Source organism: Schistocerca piceifrons, chromosome 7, assembly GCF_021461385.2.
Source record: "Schistocerca piceifrons isolate TAMUIC-IGC-003096 chromosome 7, iqSchPice1.1, whole genome shotgun sequence".
Taxonomy (NCBI): Eukaryota; Metazoa; Arthropoda; class Insecta; order Orthoptera; family Acrididae; genus Schistocerca; species Schistocerca piceifrons.
Genome location: NC_060144.1, coordinates 422,762,504 through 422,785,826, shown reverse-complemented (window position 1 = coordinate 422,785,826; position 23,323 = coordinate 422,762,504).

Below are 23,323 nucleotides of genomic sequence, written 5' to 3'. Positions count from 1 at the left end.
TCATCCAAAAATTATACGGAAAAGATTTTACCTTCAATGATCGTCTGAAGAATTTTGTATCATATTTCCGAACCATATAACGATGTATGAAGGTACTACTTGCTGATATATTTATTTTATTCTGTTAGGACAATATAAAGGATATTTAAAAGATTTCGCAGTAGCAGCTGCAAATACCATTTACAGCTACATCTACATCTATACTCCGCAAGCCACCTGACAGTGTGTGGCGGAGTTGAGTTTTGAATCAGAAGTTGTCTGATTTTCCATTCGCAGTAGCTCAGAGAAGGTTTCATTGTACTTTGTAGTACAGATTTTCGTTACATTGTTGAATACGTCAGTGGGGCTGCTTAGCCATGTCTTGCAGGAATAATATTCCCGAAGTTCTGGGAACATTATCATAGAAATTTTAGTAGTAATTTAACGACATCAAAGTACTTTTCCATATCCTGTATAGTCCTGCGTAAAATGCAACAACGGAAAAACACGTAGATTTGTGTGATCGAAGTTCTTCAATTAAGAATATGATAACAAAAAAACAAGAGCTCAAGTCGGGGAGAGAGAAAATGGTAGTACATACACTCACATTTAAAAACACGCAGTTAGTAAATAAACGAAGAAGCCAGTTTTCTTTATCGAGCAAGGCAAAGTTTTTTCTCTATAACTGCATATTTCCTGAAGAGAAAACGATTTAAATATGTACTTTCAACCTTATTTGCACAGTGCTTGCTGTGAAAGTAATGTTGCTGTTTGGGATCTTGTCCATGAAGTTTTGCGAGGGAGCACACAGGAGGCTTCGGAGGTAACCAGTGATGCACAGTTGACATTCATGCTTCTATCCTCAAGAGCACAATTAGAGAGTAAATTTTAAGATCATCGTTGTGACTAGTTTCTCCTGAAAAGCACTGAATAAACCTAGTAAATATTACTTTGTGCATTCTTGAATTTTGTGCAATATGATGCTCGGTTCTGAGATTTTAATGGCTATTGAATCAGCTCTTTTAACAAACTTATTTGGTTCGTCTACGTGAAGAGAACAGCATTATTAACAACAAGCATATATTATTCATCTATAAGAAATTCCTGTCGCCTGTAAGAATTCTGCACGAGTAGTCTGTCTGAAACGATTTCATAAAGTTTAAAACTCATTCATCATCTATGGACTAGCGTCTTTCATTCAATCATCGTGATAATTATTCTACACAGAGTACAGGATTATACGCACAACTGTAACATTGGCAAGGGCTAGATTCGAAACTGAAGCGATGTAAAATTGAGACACAACAATTGAAGACTTAGCTAGTGGGTGTATTATCGTGCTTGGAAAATCAAGAATTAATTTAGGATTTTATATGAAGACAATTGATCGCGTTATGGGGTTATCAAAGCAAATGTTTCGATCCTGTGTACATCTGAATTTCCGAAGTGTTCCGGAACTACTGCAGTTGAAATGTATATAAACTGTCATCAAGAAAGTCGAACGATGTTCCTTCAACTGAACGTGAAGATGAGAGCCTAGTCAAGTAGCACATTCGACAGTTCGTATGTAGCTTCCGACATTACGCTGGGGAGTAGCTGATCTTCTGGCACAGCGGTTGTGACCTCTACAAACATATCGCTGATGACTGTATGCACACACAGAACGTATGAGCTATTCCGCAAACGTTATGAGCTATTCCGCAAACGTCTACGCACGTCAGCCGCCCATCGCGAGCAGTGCACATAGAGTACAACACAAGTTCTGCAAGGACCTTCTATGTTGAGGGATGGCTGCTGCAGTGATATTTACCTCTGCAACAGTTCACTGCTTTCTTTTCTCCTTCGTTTTCTGTTTCGGAAGAAAAACAGATTTAGTTGCCACAATGGTATGGGAAAATTGTAACGTTTTTTCTGTTACTGGCTACCACGATTATTTTAATACCGCAGCTAAATGCTCATCAGGCAATAAAAATGTGAGTTACATTACAGCGTGGGATTCGTATACGGGAGATAAGAGTAAAGTTTAAATTACCACCTAAACGAGGGGCAGTAATAAAATTTAATTTAACATTTCGAAAAAATAAATGTATCGGACGTAATTAATTTGTTTCAAGGTACACAACTGCAGCTCAGGTACTCACTGAAAACTCCGTGCTGCAGTATCTCTCTATAAGAGCTAAAACCAAATGCTTCATCCCACTTTAGGAATGGGCTGTAAAATTGTGTTTAGTCTCTTATAGCAGCATGCTACAATTCTGTGGAAAGAGGATTTCAGAGTAAACCAAGCCTACAGACACATACGTCATACAAAGAATAAACTGATGACGTAACATTATATTTTCGAGAAGATAGTTGAAACATTATGAATATTGTGACTACCTCTTGAAAACTGTCAGTTAGTGTGTGTTGCAATTTTGAAAATAAAACGCTTTTTGCTGAAAGGGAGAAACACTGTTCTGTGTACGACAATTTCAACGCCACACTTCTTTATTAAACACAAACATATTGTAAGTGCTAAGTCTTTGAGTTCTCCTGACCTTCTATTTGACTTCGTAGCCAACCGCTGTTTAATCCGGACTCCGACCAGTGGCGCAACTTGACGTTTTTTTTACACAAAAAATTCATGACAGACGTAAATGATGCATTTTGTCTCTGTACAAAACCTAGGCTCAGGTGGGAATCGAACAGCGTAACTCATACTTTATAACACTCTCTACGATTATCAATCCCATCAAGAGAAAAGACAAGTATTACACTATAGATTTTTGCTACTGTGCAGTTACCTACAGTGTAAAATGAAGAAATATTCAGTTAGACCTTGATAAGATGTCAAAGTGATGCAAAGTGTGGCAACTTGGGTTAAATGTTCAGAAATGTGAAATTTTGCGCTTCACAGAATGAAAAAAAAAATGGTATCCTATGAATGAGATTCAGTAAGTTACAGTTGGAATCTGTAAACTGAAACAAATACTCAGACCTGGGTATGACACTTACAAGGGACCTGAAAAGGAATGATGTCTTGGGCTCAGTCATGGGTAAAACAGGTAGCAGATATCGATTTATTGCTTAATTACTGAGAACATGCAATCAGTCTACAAAGCAGATTGTTTACAAATCACTTGACCCATCCTAGAGTACTGAACAAGTGTGTGGGTTCCGTACCAAATATGACAAGCAGGGGATATTGAACATATGCAGAAAAGAACAGCACGAATAGTAACCAGGTAGACTGACCAGCGGAGGAGTGTCAGATGATGAAAGAACTGAACTGGCAAACTCTTGACGAAACACGGCTAGTAACCCGAGTAAGTCTACAATCAAAATATCAAGACCCGGTTTCAAAATGATGACTGTAGAGACATACTACAACCCCCTACATATCGTTCCCATAGGGATCTTGAGGACAAGATAAGATTAATAGCAATAAGCACAGAGACATTTAAACAATCATTCCCGTGCTCCATACGTCAGTGGAACGGGAGAAAGTCCTAATAAGTGACACAGTGATGTTTACTCTCTGCCATGCACTTCACAGTGGTTCACAGTACATAGATGTACACGTAGATGGGGTTTTGCTATATCCGTAAGTGTCCTAAAATGTTACTTCTTTGACGGGAAATAAAGTTGACCGTTATCGTGTACTAACGGAAGTTATTTGGGCTGCATTTCGTCATGTGATGAATGAAATGTGTGAATAAGCGCGTACAAGGTAAATTTCAGTATCTACATCTGTGGGAGTAAAAGTAGTCTGCTACTGTGACAGAATAGCCAACCGTATAATGCGAGTACCAGGTAGAAAAGGGATTTCTGTTCGCCTTGTACGAAGATCTTGTACACGTTGGCACCACACGATAGGGAGCTCTCTGGGCACTTCCGGAAGAAGGGAACTCACCGGTACCAAAGGGGTTAGCTCGGCAGTGTTCCGGGAGACGCGAGACGGGCGACACCGACTAAGTGTAAGTGTGACTATCCATAGTTAATTCGTTATCTTATTTTTGTAGATTTCAGCTCGAGCAAAATTAACGTCTTACTCTCGTCGCTCATCGCTCGTTGAGCGGTATACCGAAGTTTTCTTCATAATTTCGGAACGTTATGGGAAGTTGGATTTAGCCAGACATGACAGGTATTGTTCTGCTCTACCTCTGTTCAAACATATGGACTCTTGACGTATCTTCTCAGTTCAGTCTGATTTAGTACGTTGTTGATCTCATGAATATAGTACAAATGCACAGGTTTTTGAAACTTGTCTACTTTAGGTTTCAGTTCGTAACTTGTTCTCCACATGTCTTTGACGTCTCAGCACACGTTAATTATACGGATCTGAGAGGCAGAAGTTCGCGGATCGTATCTCACAGTAATATATCCTGTAAAATTAGGTTAACTGTTCTCAATTTTAGCACTCATTTTATCCAGAATCTCTGTTTGTGATGACAGTACATTCGGGGATTGTGGGGGTCGTTACATGTCACACTTACTGATTCTACGGTAAAACTTCCAAATTAGCTTCAAAGACTCTTCTGTTGTCGAGCTACTATCAGTTTATTCTTATTGTTCACTTGCTTCGTGCACTCAAGTCAGGGAAACGACTATTTGCCAACCATGTGCACACTGCTGAAGTTGTCCTGATTTCTATTATATGTTTACATGTGCTTGAATGTCGCAGTTGAAAGATTCCTCTGGCACATCCATATTTAATAATGAATGATAAATCGTGCTGAGGTCTCCAAGATGCAGCTGTAAAAAGGACTTATAATCCAGCCGAGAGTGTTATGAACAAAATTGTTCAAAAGGCTCTGAGCACTATGGGACTTAACATCTGTGGTCATCAGTCCCCTAGAACTTAGAACTACTTAACCTAACTAACCTAAGGACATCACACACATCCATGCCCGAGGCAGGATTCGAACCTGCGACCGTAACGGTCACGCGGTTCTAGACAGAAGTGCCTAGAACCGCACGGCCAAACCGGCCGGCTGTTATGAAGAACAGCAACCATCACTCATTTATTAGTTGTTTCGCTTATTCTTTGTTCAGCTGTCCTTGAATAGACGTGATATTTTTACCAGAGTACAAGCTTTCGTATTCTCTCGCAAACTTCTATTTTACGTCTTACTGGTATCCGTTGTGCAACAGATAAACATGTCCCATTTATTTATTTCATATTTATTCAACTGTCTTAATCTTGCAGCTCATTCACCGACAGATACCCTTCATATGGCGATCCTGACCTTTGAGTATGATCTTCCTAGGAATTTTCTGTGGAAAAGTGTTATTCTGTGTATGTATAAATTCACTAACCAAAAGTTTTTTTTTTCCACTTAGCACCTGAAAAACTTCTGCGCTATTTCAAGTAGTCATCAGAGTGAAAACAGTGTTGTGTTATGAAGCACGTTGTTTCTTTTGTACTATTTCTGAATTGATATGTTTAACGTTTCAGTCTGTCCATTCATTTATATTCCGATAAAGTAGGATCGCGTAGCATCTGAAATTTGCCCGCGAAGCATTTTACGTATCTGTAGAAAATTCTTCATTGTGTTTTGCATGTAGAAGACATTATTAGCGTTAGACCGTTTCAATTTACGCGTGACGTGCAGTAATTTTCCTGATAGGCGCGTCTCCAGATATTAGTGAGACATCAGCTTTAGGGATGGACATGCAGAGCCGCTCTAAGAGCAATTCGAGACGTGTCTAAACTGAAGGTACCGTGCCATCAGAAGCTTCACTTCACGAATCAGAAAACATGGAGAATAAAGTAAACAATATACCTGTGTCACAGACTGCTTGCGACCCGAGAGTATCGTTCTGTGTAACTAATTCCAGTAGTGCTGCTGAAATATTACAATCGCAAAGTGCACAACCACTACCACCTGCTAGCTCTGAGAAACAATATTCGACATAGAGTTTCCAAACTGCTGCAACCCACTTGCTGCATCCGCTAACGGCATGGTCACGAACCAGGTCCCATGTGTACCAGAGTGGGCGCAGTTCGTGGCGTGATTTGAGGCACTAATGATTGCGAACAATGCTCATTCGGTTGCGTCCAACGTTAAAATTGAAAATTTAGGAGCACAAACACAACTAATGAAGCAGGTAGGCGTGACTAAGGAGACGGAAGAACGCAGCTACAGAATAGAGCGGGATTTCCAGGCTCTCAGAGAACAGTGCCAACACGAACGTGAGATAGTCTTAGCGTTAGTGAAAAACTCGAGGGCAGTTGACAATATGTCCACGGATACCAAAATAGGAAACAATGCTACGGCCATTTCCTCGCTCGAAGAACGGTTCCAGCAACTTAAACTAAATTGTGAGGAGGAAAATTCTAAATGAAGGGCAAACTATTAAAGCTTGAAGGGAGCTTGAGTGCTTTAAACGCACGTGTGGACAGTGTACACACCGTGCCTACAACTGTGCGCGAAAATGAGGAAGTGCGATCCCTGCTAAAATTCCAAGAAGGATTACTCGAAATTAACAGGAGACAGGGAGGCGCTACGGATTTCCTAAACGAGTGCGTATTTTTATTGGAGAACCACCTCAATTGTAACAATACGAGAGATATACGCACTGATAAAGATAGGCGATACAACGAAGACAGAAACTCGGGTCATGAGGACGTCTTTGAACCCAGGCACGAAAGCGAAATGGTGCGCGGGAGAACGAATCGGGTCATTTTCGCGAGCGTTCCCCGACACGAGAACTGAACGACTTTGACAACAAACGTTTCCTCATCGTCAGGCGATTTAAGGTCTTCAGAGACGAAAAGAATGGAATTCACCCTCATGTTTGGGCTGACAAATTTCGGTTTTAATTACCTCCATCGTGACCTCATGCACATAAGATCCAGTTCATGTGCGGCTATATAGATCGAGGACCTGCATTTCGAGTGCGATGACTTACGCGGAACTGTAACACAGTTAACGAATTTCTTGAGCCACTTCTTTCGGGCTATTGATCATAAGTGGTCCAGGAACACGTCAAACATGACATAGCCATGCTACCACACCTGAACCAGTCCGGCTTAACGAGCCCAGCGCGCTTTTTCGACAGCATGGCGCTGAGAAACCAATTCCTGTACAACCCGTATGGAGCAGCGGAGATCACCCCCATCTGTATCACGAAGTTGTCACCGCATCTTCGTCATGTATCATAGCCAGTAGGTGCAAAGATGACCTAGAATCATCCAAAAACCTGCTCCGAGAGGTAGAATACAACGCGAGCGACCGCGGAACAAACAGAGGGCAAAGACCCACCGAATAATTACGGGCCACGTCCGCGCTTTAATAGTCGCTGTCGTAGTGGAACGAGGAGAGACCGCTCGCGGTGGGAAGACCAGTATGACAACCGACAACACCCACACCGAAACAAGTGGCATCGCAATGGTGACACTGATCGGAATGCTGACACGAGGAACAATAGGAGCAATGAACGTAACGCACCAAACAACAACAGAACCAGTTACGGTAATGAAGACCGTCTGCCCAATGACCGTGGCGAGCAACAAAACCACAACGTGTCTCCGGGGCCTGACATTGAAATAAGGTCAGCCAATACCCGTCAGAATCGGCCAAATGACAGAACGCATTCGCAACAATGACACTTTCTGAATGTGTACGGCGTCATCACTAGCCACAACATGCCGGAATTTGCAATGTACAGCTTACTGTAAAGAAAGATATGAAGGAAGAATTACTGTGCTAAACAACTAGAATGACGGTCACAGCCGTTAACCCGGTAGTTATCATCTCAATTAAAGAAATGTCATGTAGTGCGTGATCGACACTGGGAGTCCCTTCAGCGTCCTGACAGAATTGGCGTTTCTAAGATTTAAGGCCCACTCTTCCTTTGCATGGAACGAAGGTGAGGGAAGCAATCTATGGAAAGAGTGGTGAAATCAGGAAGCAGACTTGCATTATTTTTCTGTGACAAGGGAGAGAATTCGAATGGAACTTTCTAATCATGGCCCTCCTAAATGTTGAAGCAATCCTGGGGACGGATTTTCTTCATACCCATCAGGTAGTAATTGACCTGGATGGAGGATCCATGACGGTTAAAACTGGGGAAGGGCCCACTGTACTTGTTGAGCTCAGTGCGTCCTGCGTGACGAGCCAGAAGTGAGCTGCTTAAAATTTCGTACTCGATCGGGATCGTTACCCGAACTGCAGTTCCTTGTCAACTACGTTACTGATATACGCTATCCGTCTGACGAGCGTCAAAAAGTTGCCATTCTCGCAAAGATTGCGGAGAGGTGCACTGCCAACATAGGAGCACTGGAAGCTGACCGGCAGAGATCATGTCATTATTTGCGGAGTCATCCGCGGATATTTTCGGACGCGCCTGGCGCGATCCAGGGTTTCGTCTATTAATTTAGGGGCCGTCAGCACATTCTCTTATTTGTGAATCCATACTCAATTCCGTTGACATATGAAAGTCAAGCTGAGAAATAAATCAATGACATGCTGGACCAAGACGTGATTGGAAGTGTTGTGAGCTGGTACAGTTCGCCACTGCTGGTAGTCCCTAAACGTGATGTGTGTGTGCAGTTAATGTAGGACTCAAGACAGGTGAACACCATTATTATACCAGAGACAGATAGACACGAGGGCTGGGACGAGCTTCTACAACGCTTCCATGGCGTAAAAGTTTTGACGTCAATTGATTTATGCGAAAGCTTCTGGCAGATAATTTTCACTCATCATGCAGTCCGTATACAGCATTTCTTTGTTATGGGAACTGTTACCAGTTCAAAAGTCTTCCGTTTGGGCTAAATATACCATCACCTGCTTTTAATGGAGGCCTGAACAGTATCATTCCAGCAGACTTACGATCACGCTTAACGCTCTATGTGGATGACATTCTCATGGGAGAGAAGTCGTAGGCTGACCATAATGTAGTGGGGCATCGTTTATTGGAAATCTTTGAACAGGCGGTAGTGACTGTAAATTTGGACAAGTTATACAATTTGTTGGAAAAGAAGTAAGATTCCTGGGACACATCGTATCTGCAGATGGGATACGACTCGACACGGACTAGACTATTGCGATTGCAGAACGCGCAACTCCAACCAGTAAAATACAATAACGCAGTTTTCTCGGACTATGTAATTTCTACAAGAGGTTTGTGAATCTAAACTTAACCTCCACACCACTTTTTTTGTGCCCTGACAGGAGGAAATGCCCCATGGATTTCGGACCAGCAGGCACAAGACGAATTCACGAAATGTAAAGATGCATTAGAAAACACTCCGATTCTTGCAAGCCCAGCCCTGTCGGAAGATGTCTATGTCAATACAGGTTTGGGCGTCATTCTGTTCCAAGCAGAGGATATCAGCGATCCATCCTCTTGGAAAACGATTTCTTTCGCAAGTCGGGTGCTGACTCGCTGTGAAGGAAATTACATGGTCACTGAATTGGATGCGCTTCCAATCGTGTGGGCGTTTGCCAAAATCCGACACTACTGTTTTGGTCGAACACCAAGAGTATTTACCGACCACCGAGCTCTGTAGTACTTAATGACCGCTAAGTTATCCCACATTAGACTGGCGCAATGGGCATTATACCTCCAAGAATACCGGTTTACTGTGGACTACATTCCCGGGGAAAGAAACATCATTTCAGACGCCCACTCACGTGTACCTGTAGCACTAGTATGTGCAGGAGATGGTGTCCTGAAGACAATTTCAGCATTCTGTATCTAAATGGGATGGCTGGAGAAAATGCTATTACAAAGGTAAGAGTCAACGATGTCATCACTTACCTTTTCTTCTCAGAGTAGCTATTGCAAACTACTTACTCCAATATTTGCTGGATGTATTCCAGTCTTTGATTTCTTCTACAGTTTTTACTTCTGCTGCTCCCTTTAGTGTTATCCATCCCTTCATTCTTAATTGATCCTAAATCGTCCAGCACTCTTTCTTTTAAATTGTGATTCTAATACTGAATCCCTTAACTTTTCCCTGTAGGTTCCTGTTTCTTCTTGTACTACGTCTGGTTTTGGTGGTGTTTCCAATGCAGTACTAAAGGTTGATTCCCATATAATAACCCTTGTCGTATGTGAAATACTTCATGCAAAGCTAACTGAAATAATTTCCCCAGAGGAACTCCGTATGACGTTGTTAAACCCCTCTTGAAAAATGCTGATACGAGAGCTCTCCCTAACTACCTATCTGTGTAACTGCCAACATCATGTTTTACAATATTTGAGAAGGTGATGTATTCTAGAACAGAATTTCATCTTAGCAACATTAATACCCTCAGCAAATCATAGTTTGACTTTCAGAATGGTTGCTCTACTGAGAATTCCATTTACAAATTTACCCACAAAATTTTACAAGCATTGAATAATAAAAGAGCAGCAGTCAGTATTGTCTGCCATCTGTCTAAGTCACTCGACTCGGCGAATCACAGTATTCTCGTATATAAATTGAATTTTTGTAGGTTTCATTGTATAGCCAATAACATCTAACCAAAAGAATGCAGAATGTTTTACTTAGTAACTCAAGTATTATAGTCTAGAAAAGTAATCCTCACTCACGAGGTGTAACGTATGGGTTTCCACAACATTCTGTATTACGTACACTGTTGTTCCTCATACATGTAAATGATCTTCCTCATAGTATACAACAAGCAGAATTAGTTGTTTTGGCAGATTATATTGAAGAAATGGAAGAAAGGGTTCTTAAAGATATCAGTGCTTGTTTTTTTCTGTGAATGGTGTCAAGTTTTAAAGAGACTCAACGTATTCACTTCCATACATCTAGGGGTTTTGCACTAATGATGTACCGTTACTCATGGTGAGCAAATAATGAATAGAACCCCAACTTCAAAATTATAATGTGTCAATATTGATGAGAACTTAAACTAGAAAAGCACTTTTAGTAAATCCGAAAACAGTTTAGTTGAGCAATATTTGCACTTAGAATCGTTGCAAACCTAAGGGGGAGACATATCTGAAGGTTGACGTATTTTGCATATTTTCATTCACTGAAGTATTCCAGAATAATATTCCAGAGTAATTCATCTTCAAGGAAAGAAGTCTTCAGTGCTCAAAAAGTGGTGTAAGAAAAATAAATAATGCTCACTTACGATCATCTTGTGGACTGCTGTTTAACGAGTTGGTTATTCCGACTACTGATTCACAGTATACTTTTTTCCCTCGTACAATCGTCGGTTCGGAAGGAACTACGATGTACACAATTACAACGCCAGAAGGAAAAATTACATTCTTTAATTCACCTTAAGGTTGCCTTCATCACAAACAGGGATTCACAATGGCGCAACAAAAATTTGTTATTTCTTGCCCAGTAATATAAAATGTATGGCAGAGAGCAAAATAAAATTAGAAACAAACTGAGAAAGTTTCTCCATCACAACTCCTTTATTCCAGATACGAATCTCTGATATTGTGTTGTAAACTGTAAAATGTGGTGGGCAGGAATTACTAACTCATATCTCTACATTTTAAAAAAAGTAAATGCAGTAAAAAATTTATAAATCTTCAGAGTATAGTAATACTAACAAATTAATTTGTGATGTGTATGTAGAGAGACTCATGCTACATCATTACGGTTAACCATGCAAAATTAGCAAAGGAACATGAAACTACTAATAACTAAATAGAATTTAAAAAGTAAGTAAGATGAAATATTTCGAAACGTATAGTAAGTCAAACAAGCTATCAGCAAAAGGAGAATAGTACTGTTTAACATATACATACAAAAAATACTGGCAATAGAATTACTACATAGACTTTTTCTATCTCTGGTACAAGAAATTTATCATAAGGTTAATGTGAAATTTAAAGTTATCTAGAAATACAAAAATAAAAAGAAAACTAAGCTACAGGAAGACTGTTTCTGTAAGTAAAACATTAGAATCACTCGAATTCCAAGATCACAAGTGGTCTGAAGATACTGTAGGATCGATTGTTGATTTCAAAAACACTTTTGATGTTGTCAGAAGAACTGCTGATAAAATTATCGAAGAATATAGTGTAAAGTCTAATTTAGCACCTCTAATTTATAAAACACCAACACAGTATCTAAGGTGAAATTTGTGGGAGAAATATCTCATCCCTTCGAAATAAAGACGCATGTATGATGAATTGATGGTCCTTAATGGTTTTACTCGTAACTGTAATGTCTTAGTGAAGTGACTTACTAGAGCAGCCTGGAAGTTTAAGTACTGCATCTTAGGTGTAGGAATTAATCGTTATTCTTTACCGGTTACTAACGTAACAACCTTCATCAGAGGTAGAAGAAACAGTACTTCAGATGGACAAGCGGTTCGTCATTTCTTTAGACAATAGGAAGTCCACCAAATCAAAATATGTTTACATAACCATATATAATACGCCGTAACTGTAAACAATATAAAATTTCCCTTACAGTAACTCACAGCCAAGTTTGAAACAAATAGCATGCTCTTCCAAATCAGTGAGAATTTTAAATCAAAAACTCAATGAATGTAGTTTGACCCTAATATCTTGGGGAAAGGAAACAAAAGTATTGGGATAGACTCTCTCACGTTTGCAGATGACTTGCTATACTTTATGAAATGTGGCATTTAAGGTAATACAAATTAATACGTTAGATAAAATAGCCAGTAGGGCTGGCTTAAGAATTTCTGCAAAAAGAACTAAATTCCTAAGAAATATCAAAAATGAATAGAAATTACTGAAATGAGATGTTAGATAAATAGAGAAGGTTAAAAGAATTTACTATCTTTGGGAGATTATCGAAGAAAATGGTTTGGAAAAAGTCGCTATAGAGGGAAATATATATAAAGTAGGATGATATAACTGAAGGTAATAAAAGTGATTGTTCTAGAATGCTTAATGTGGCATTACAACACATTAGTGAAACCAGAATGTCTACTTACAAGCAAATGTGCAGCATAAAAGTAAAATATATATAAATTGTAAACAATAAAAAACGAATCATTTGGAAAATATTGTGCTCTCAATTATCTGTGGAAATTTCGACATTATGAACTAATTATGAAATTTTTTGAAACCAAGAAAACATATAAGACGTAATGAAAGAAAGAATAACGGTGTACTTTCGATATAAATACCTAATGTGAGGCAGTAGATTCCTCAGAAAGAACTTCAAACATTTGTGTCTTTAAAAAACAAGTGGGATCCACAAAGTAAAAAGAATTTAGAAGAAAGTAATACAAAAGCTGATGAAACAACTGACAGTGCACTTTTTAGGAAAAAGTATTGAACTCTGAAGGCCTTTAATGTTAGAGAGTTGAAAAGGTTGGTCCAAAGTGGTCAAAAGACAAAACATAATGAATACACGAAAAAAAAAACAACAGCAAAAGGAACTGAAATAATAGCACATGGTCCATAGTTGGACTGTCGGACAAGAAAAAAGAAAAAGAAATGAAGAACAGATGAAACAATAAAGAAGCGTAAGAAAAAATAGAATGATAAAAGACTGAAAATAGCATGTCTGTCGCTTCTAGACGGCTTTAGCGTAAAAAATTAAAAGTTATTATATTGCAGTCAAAATTTTAGAAAACAAATAATGTGGCTGTATTACTTTCATTTTACATATGCTATCAACAACCCCATAGGAAAAAGATAACAGAGAAAACTATATTACGGACTATGGAATATGGGGCACGTACGTTCATGACTACATAATTTAGTGCGAAAATGTAATTTTCAAACCACACAGATACGCTGGGATATTAAATCATTTTTCACAAGTGGTTATTAACTTCAAAGATCATATAGTACCTTCATGTACTATAGTACAACAATTTCCAGGTCTCGGTCCAAATTTTGTGTCATCAACAGCAAAATAGGTTGCATAGTCAGTAATAAAATTTATTAACACTGTTGATCCTCGTCTACATATGACAAACTGTTAAAACTTTTAGTGGGGGGAACTTCATGAATATCAGCGAGGTCTTCATGTATGATGTACCGTAGTTTGCCGTACAGATTGACTATAATAACGTTACAACGGTGCAAAAATGTTAAGAACTATCTCATAAGTTAAACAGAAAGGATACAGCTTTCATTGTCAAATAAACGGCCCATCAAGATTGAACAACTAAACTGCTAAGACAATAACCAGTGGCTTCGGCCACAGATGATGACATTTGCTACGTGCTTTGTTGAGGCGTTTGGTATCAGTGCTATCAGTTGCTACGCAACAGTCGTTTGTCTGTGATTTCTGTGACACAGAGCTTGACTAGGAGACGGCGTCACAAACTAAATTCCTAGACAAATAAGAAGCAGAAAGTGCCGGTAATCGTTGATAAATATGGCATCAGTTGCTATGTAGCGGCATTTTCAGACATCTCTTGCTCAGACGGATACATGTTGTATATGGGCTAAGTGACGCGGACGAGAAGCGGTAATGTCAAAACATTTTCTCTTTTTTACTATTTAAGAAGTAACTGAACAAGGCGAACAGAGGAGCATTAAAAGTACATCTTGAATTGAAAATAAGTAACTGACATATCATCATAATATACAGAACACAAGAGAACGGAAATTAAAAGAGCTGAAAAAGCTCCTAGAAAACACTGAAACAGGAATGTTATAGGTGCTGAAAGCTAACTAAAACGGGAGAGGAGTTCATTCGGTGTCTTTAATAAGAACCTGATAGTGTACAGAAAGAGTATAGATCAAATTTAACAACTGTTGGTGTGTTTGTTGCTGTTACAGATAGTTTACCATGTAGAGGAACTGAAGCCGATGAGTCAGTATGAGTAAAAATGGTATTCGACAACGGAGATAAATTAATAATTGACTCCCTTTACCGATCCCCAGCTCAGGGAATATAGTTGCTGAATAGTTCAAGGAAAGTTATAGTCTTATTTGGGATAGATACCCGGCTCGTGCAACTGGTGACGACATTAAATTGCCCTCGATATATTGGCGAAAATATGGTTAAAGTTGGTGGTACACACAAACTTTAGACCGACGTTCACTAAATGTGGTACCTCAGTAATGTTTTGGGCAATTATTTCAGCAGCCCAAACCAAGTGTAAATGATTGCAATAACATCCTACGTCTATTAGCGACGTAAATCTAGGTATTACCGGTATTGTCATGGCGGATAACGGAATTAGTTCCCAGAGGATCGTTCTAACAGTACTCAATACCGTAACGTGAAATTCACCGTACTTAATGAACTACATATCTATCTGAGAAAAGTAAATAAAAATTTGCTTGACGCCATCTGTGAGACAGTCCCATTCCTTCTGTACTAGGTATGTACTCGTCGATCTATTAACTGATCACGGAACAGATCTCCCATGATACATAAAGTAGGTCAAGCCAGATTGAAAAGAACGCAAGATCTCCAAGACTGCCGACGGTTTACAGATGCTCAGAACTTAGAGTGGGCTTCAAAGTGAAATTCTTGTAACAATTTTCACAGTGAAACTTTGTCTCGAAATCCGTCAGAAAGTCGTAAGAGGTTACGGACGCATGTAAACTGTACCCGCGGCAAAACACAAGAAATAGCTTAACTCAGTAGTTAAGAAATAACTTAACTCAGTAGTTGCAAAGGCAACGTTATAGACGACAGCACCACTAACGTGGAGTTTCTAAACAGAGTTTCCTGAAGTTCTTTCTCCAGATAAGATATAGGACATTTTCAGAATTCTAATCGAGAACAATTCCCAAGTGTGTATATGTTGAAGGTAGGCTCTGTGAAGTTAAATTGTTCAATTCACTAAAAAATTCAAGTATTCTGTTACAGGCTGTACGCTGTATGCTGTACCCCATAGTGAAGTACGGGATACAAATTGTATATGTGTCGTCTCATTGCCTCTTCGCGAAGTTAACTGAGGTACACGTTGCAAATGGCTCTTCGCGTAGTTAACTGAGGTACACGTTGCAAATGTAATGTAAGTCCATTTACAGGTTTTCGTTGACAGTGTACATATACATATGTCACCTGAAGTATGCTTTATGCTGAGGAAATAGGTCCATTTTAGTAAGAGCAGGACTCGCACGCTGATAGATCTGGACAAATGCAATTATGTGTAAGGTCAGTTCATCCATCACGGGAATCCCGAATCTCAACGATTTTTTCCTACTATCGATATCGATACTGGCAATATACCAGTGTCAGGAATGCCAAGAGTTTGTGGAATGTTTTAGGTTTTAAGACTAAAGTTTTTCGTTATTTTTCATAAGCTACTATAACTTTTAATTTATTTTGTTAATTCTGGACGTATAATAACATGCCGTGCTAACTAACAGCACCACATACTTTATTTTCCTTTATTTCCTCTGTAAAGCATTGGGGTCTAGTGAAGCACAGGATACAACCCGGCGGCTTTGACCAATGACGTCAGAAATGGCCAGAGAGCATTTATTACACAGACGAAAGAGCTGAAAAGACTGTTCAGAAACAAAGGAATACGAGAGAAGAAAAATATAGTTGACATATATCAATGCAGGTAGTATTTTCATGTTAAGGATATCGCGTGTTTCCATCGTATAATGTGTTTGGAAAATGAAGGGGAAAAATGAATGGAAATATTGGTAGCATGGAATACCTCACGTCACACACACACACACACACACACACACACACATATATATATATATATATATATATATATATATATATATATATATATATATATATATATATATGGGTTGTATCTCGAACATCATTCGAACTGTATTGGTTAACTGAGTACGGGATACAAGTTTAGCGTATGGCGATTACTTCGTTTTCGTTAGTTCAGTTGAAGTATACAGATCAACTGAAGCACGGAATACAAATTCTACTTGTGTTGTTTCTTTCGTTTCCGCTACCATTAATAATCTGTTCTTACGTAGATAGTAGTAGTACCTATGGCAGAAGGAGCTACGTGTATAATACTAGTATCCCATACTTCAGGTGAAATATGTATATGTACACTGTTAACGAAAACATGGAAATGGACTTACATTACATTTGCAACCTGTACCTCAGTTAACTACGCGAAGAGGCAATAATGACACATACATAGTTTGTATCCCGTACTTCACTATGAGGTACAGTTTTTTTTTCGCCTTCGATGCAAATAGTATCGACTGAAAGTTATAGTTTTCATCACAACGGTGACAATAGTACCCATTCTTGAGCTGAGCAATATACAACGTTTGTACCCTACTCTCCAGTTGACACATATAGGTAAATCTCATCAAAGTTACATATATCGTTATTTTCGAATAGATAGTGTCAGTGTAAAGGTCAACTGAAAGACGGGATACAAATTTTAGTTGTGGCGGGCTTTTCCCTTTAATATTGCTAGTATAGATTCGATAAAATTGTACTGATACTAGTGCTGGTAAACGAAAGAACAAAGACAAATGGTTCAAATGGCTCTGAGCACTATGGGACTTAACATCTGAGGTCATCAGTCCCCTAGAACTTAGAACTACTTAATCCTAACTAACCTAAGGACATCACACACACCCATGCCCGAGGCAGGATTCGAACCTGCGATCGTTGCGGTCGCGCGGTTCCGGGCTGAAGCGCGTAGATCCCCTCGGCCACAGCGGCCGGCGAAGAAAGACAGCTGCGAAATATCTATTACGTAGTGGAGTACACGAAAACATACGTAAAGGTGTAATACAACATTGAAGAACGTCAACATAGTCAAATTCAGTAAAAGAAAAAAAAAATGAAAAACTGAACTTACAACATGGGAACTTCTTAAAAGAACCGAAGCTCGCCTAGAAAGACACAACAAAAATCACATACCCACATACATACAAAAAAGAAAACATTACGAAAACACACACACTCACACACACACACACACACACACACACACACAGGTACAGACACACATACACGCACAGACACACACACATTCATCCACCGACCGCCCATTCTAATGTGAAATTAGCTAACATATTTCGGATGGTACATTTGCCCAACACGTTTAACAAAACATTTAAATGGGCAATATGTTTGGGGAATACTACGCCTCCATGAATATTCGTCCAAGTGACTTTGAAGTGTGGAAATCTGGCGTTTCCCGTTCCCTACAAGAGGTTACACAGTTGACTAATAACCCTCTATGCTATTTGTGCAAGCGCCTGTGGTTAATGATCTGAACTGAATATTGTGTTTAACTACGAGATGCTGATAACCACTTTCCCCTAAATCCCTATATGAAGAAAAACCATCTGAAATTACAATGGAACCGTCTGTAGCGTGATCTGCAATTAATCTGACCAAAACTTCCTTCCTTCGATTGAGTACTACTTTAAACACTAAATCATCACATTCTTGACCTGAAACTACAGCCTCCCAAACCCATAATCCCACCGGAGGTTGCCCCCTTGCTGTACTTCCTTTTGCAAAAATGTGATGCGACAATTTCGACCATAACACCCGGCCCCACCCAACGCCCCCTATATTTCATGTATTCCCCACAAACTTCCCTACAAAAAGAGTACCAATCCTCAACTGTACGCTTACTCACACGACATTCATGGACACACAGCCACACAGGATATCTCAAACACCAACAATACGTGATTTTCATAATAACTTTCAAGGCGAGCATACATTTTTGAACCACGTCCCTCGACTAATTGATTGCCACAACCGATCTTTGATGCAGTGCCATACGAATAAGTCCTGAGTATGGCGCATGTACACTTATGAGGTGCATATATTCGCCGCAATCACGACACCGAACATACCTGGCAACGAGACCACAGATTTGTAAAAAACAAATTGTGCTCAATATGTCTACGCCCATAGCCTCTCTCAAATCATCCACGTTCATCGGAACAGATAAAACCATACCTAGAAACGAAATTAGACGCTAAAAATGGTCCTAAAATGAGAAACTAATAGTCCAAATCACCTCATATCACTAAGAATGAAATTAAGTACCGAATGAATTGCATACAACCAATTATTTAAATAAACGCACACGAAGAATATTTTGAGCAGTATGTAGCGATCTCTTTTAAAATCACATACAGTTATTTTAATGTACAATGATAGCGCCTCTCCGGAACAGAGAACTGTTGTATTATCTATGGCTGAAAGTGAAGACATCATTATCTATGAGTAATGTTTGACGTCATTGGTCAAAACCGACGGGATGTATCCCCTGCTTCACTAGACCCAAACCTCAGTCCTGCCAGATTTCAAGAGCCTAGGTAATGGGAATTATCCTATGAGTTTTCATGAGTGACTACACACACTTACCGAAATATATGACGTAAATAAACGTATCTTTAGACTAGTTTGTCGTAGAAGTTTAAACCTTTTACACTGTCAAGGTACTATGGGCCTTAATATGTGAGATGAATTTTAACTCGATACGTCTACTAGGTCCTGATAAAAAGCGTTATTAACATAAGGAAAGACAGACGGTAGGATAAGAAGTGAAGAAAAAGTATTTCTGTTTGTATGTTATAGTTGAATCAGTCGTTCAGAAAAGGCACGAAGTAATTTTTTCTGGAATTAAGAAATTCACAACACTGTTTTTTATTACTTAAATTAAAAAAAAAGAATTGCCGACAACATGAGTAACGTAGAAATAGGTATTCTCGGTGTAGCGAAGCGACTTAAATCACTTAACAAAAGCAAGTTTGTCGGTCGAGACTGTAGACCAATTAGATTCCTTTCAGAGCATGTTGATACAATATCTCCATACTTAACAATCATCTACAACCGTTCGCTCGACGATAGATCCGTACCCAAATACTGCAAAGTTGCACAGGTCACACCAGTATTGAAGAAAGGTAGTAGGAGTAATTCTCTAAATTACAGGCCCCTACCATTAATATCGATATGCAGGAGGATTTTGGAACACTTATTGTGTTCTAACTTTATGAATTACGTCGAAGAGAACGGCCTACTGACACACAGTGAACACGGATTTAGAAAACGTCGTTTTTGTGAAACATGACTAGCTCTTTACTGACACGAAGTGTTGAGTGCTACTGACAAGGGATTTGAAATTGATTCCGTATTTCTACATTTCCAGAAAACTTTTGACACTGTACCACATTAGCGGCTTGTAGAGAAGTTGCATTCTTATGAAGTATCTTCTCAATTATGTACTTGGATTCGTGATATCCTGTCAGAGAGATTACAGTTTGCAGTAACTGACGGAAAGTCATCGAGTAAAAGAGATGTGATATCTGGCGTTCACTAAGATAGTGTTATAGGTCCTTTGCTGATTTAGGAGACTATCTCAGCAGCCGTCTTAGGTTGTTTGCAGGGATACTGTCGTTTATCGACAAGTAAAGTCGTCGAAAGATCAGAACCAACAGCAGAACTGTTTAGAAAAGATATCTGTATTGCCTACTGACCATAAATAATGAAAAGTGTGAGGTTATCCACATGAGTGCTGAAAGGAATCCGTTAAAACTTCGGTTACACGATAAATCAATAAAATATAAAGCCCATAAATTCGACTAAATACCTAGAAATTACAATTACGAACAACTTACATTTGAAGGAACACATAGAAAATGCTGTGGGAAAGGATAACCAAAGACTGCGTTTTGTTGGCAGTACACGTAGAAAAAGTAACAAATTCTGTAAAGAGAGCCCCTACGTCACGCTTGTCCGTCCTCTTATAGAATACTGCTGCGCCGTGTGGGATCCTTACCAGGTAGGACTGACGGAGTACATGGAGAAAGTTCAAAGAAGGCAGTGTATTTTGTACTACAGTGAAATATGGGAGAGAGTGTAACTGAAATTATACAGGATTTGGGGTTGGCATAATTAAAATTGAGACTTCTTCATTACGGCGGAATCTTCTCACGAAGTTTCGATCTCTAACTTTATCGTCCGGTTGCGGAAATGTTTTTATGACGCCGACGTACATAGGGAGAAACAATCATCGTAATAAAATAAGGGAAATCAGAGCTCGCACGGAATGATGTAGGTTTTGGTCTTTTCCGTAATAATAGAGAATTATTGTGAAGGTGGTTCGATGAACTCTCGGCCAGGCACTTAAATGTGATCTGGGGAGTTTCCATGGAGATGTAGACGTAGAAGTAGATGTAGAAGTAAGCTTAATTAGGTACGGTTAAATGAGTCTAGAGTGGAGCATTTGATTGGATTTATTCTTTTAACGTTTGAGGAAATGAAATAGCAAATACATGACTTATTTACTTTTAACAGCGAATCACAGATTTAAAACTTATTTAGTTTACTTCTATTATAAATATGGACCGTTACGGTTACCAGTATGGGATATAAATACATTTTCAATTAGAGGCAATATAGCACTGGACATACAAAACATGAAATGAAACACATTGTGAAAGGTAGTTAAGGATTTAAGTGTTGAGGCACTTAATGAAATTCTGATTATAACACTGTGATGTTTGTTATTCCTCTTTAGAGGCTTTTCTGTATTATCTAGTTCTTTTGTTGGCTACCCCGACATTTCCTTTTCAAATAGAACTGATTTCTAATCCAGTTCACTTAAGGTGTGCTCTTTCTGTATATTTGCAACCCTTTCCTTGTTAACGGGCGCTTTCGTCAAAACAAATGCCAGAGAAATATTCATGCTGAAAGTATGATGTATGTGAGGCGTGCAAGTGGAAATATCAATTTAAGTAATCCACCATTGTATTGATATGCTTCTAGAAGACCTGATTTCTAAACTGCGTACATGAATTGCTTTAACGGCAAAGGAGCAAAGATGAGGTTTTCGCCACGAGTAACTCTTTCAGCCTCTTTTGCGATGCAGGCACTAAAATTGAGGATTTAAGATGATTTCACCAAGCTCACACGTTTATTACATTTATTGTTTCCTAGCAGATAACAGTAGTCTTATGGGGTATGCATCCTGTCAGTTTCCTTGATCCTCCTCCTAAAATCATCGTAAAAATCCCTATCTCATGTGAGGAATAAATGGCCTCACACAGGACATCGGTGCACTATGTTATGAGATTCGCCAGACTATACTAAACCTAAGCTCGTTAAAATGACTCCGTGGTTCTTAGGCTGAGCTACGTACCCATTCTAATAAAAATGAAGCTATGTGATCTCTGCACTCAAGTAATGCATTAAAAACGATCAAACCTCATTCGCACATTCATGTGCAGGCCCTTCGTGGAATAAAAGAAGGAAGCAAGTTTGAGATTTCAAATCATGCAGACAAAAACAATTAACCCATAAGTGGCTCAGATAGTAAATCTGGGCAAATTTTGCTGGAAATCATTCGGTGTGACTATGTATTAACCGCTCCACTTCCTGCACCCTGTTCGGGGTACTTGCATTGAACCCACGCGTAGCCATTGGCCTTTCCCCTCCAAGCAGCAGATTGTTAATGAGGTATATTCTCTTTTGCAACAATGCATGGAGACTCAGAAATGTTCTCCTTCATACATCGACTTTCGCAGGTCCATGAAGCATGTAATATCTGAATGTAGTTTGTCTTACGTTTGCCTGTCCACTAACGTCTACTGTAAATTTTCTTCGATGTTTCACCTCGTTTGCTTCCATTAGACGCTGCAGCTAAAGGTCTTGTTCGTTTTTTGCATAAATGTCATGAAATGGTTGATTTGGTCAGGATGAAACACCCTTTTCTGTGTCTGTTAAAACATGTGAAAGAGAAACAGTATTATTGATGGTTAACATTTTCTCCACTTAACAGTCTTCTTTCTATTACACTGTGACGTTTTCCCCGCTCACAACCTATCAGGTAATAGACCTTCATTGAACCACTTAACAGTCTTCTCCAGTTCTCTTGGCTGGTACGACTTTTCTCCTGGCTGTGGCATATGGTGCACCTTTTACTCTAGTCTTCTTAACTTTATTCCTACATAATTATTAGCGTAAAAACTTGGTTTCTTGCCTTTCTGCAATCCCTCCATTATTCTCTTGTACAAATAAACAGGCGTCTACAACACATTCATTTGATGTATCACGAAGGAACAACACTGCTCGTTGCCAATTAGTTTCACTCGCAAACGGAGCTACGTCAGTTAATTAGCACTGTGTAACACAGAAAGTTCGTGTCAACTACCAGTTTTACAGTGTAACAAATGATCAGAATTAGTCCCTTGTTACACTGTTCGATCTGTGTACTTTTGTACACTGCATACCTGCAGAAATCTCAATTTTGACAAATAATTACTTAGTGCCTTTAACAATGACTGATTTAATTATAGATTAACAATATTCGAATTTTTTCCTTTATTGTACTATGAACATTTCTTTCTGCAAAATCCCAGGATTAAACGTCAACGGGAAGTAGCTTGTAGGTTTTGATGAGTTAAACATAAGCGGCCTTATCTTTTGATAGCGATGACTTTAGATCTTTATATTTTTTCTGTCGCCAAGTGACCATAGACCGTAGTATGAGATATAAATTTGAGCTTGGTACGT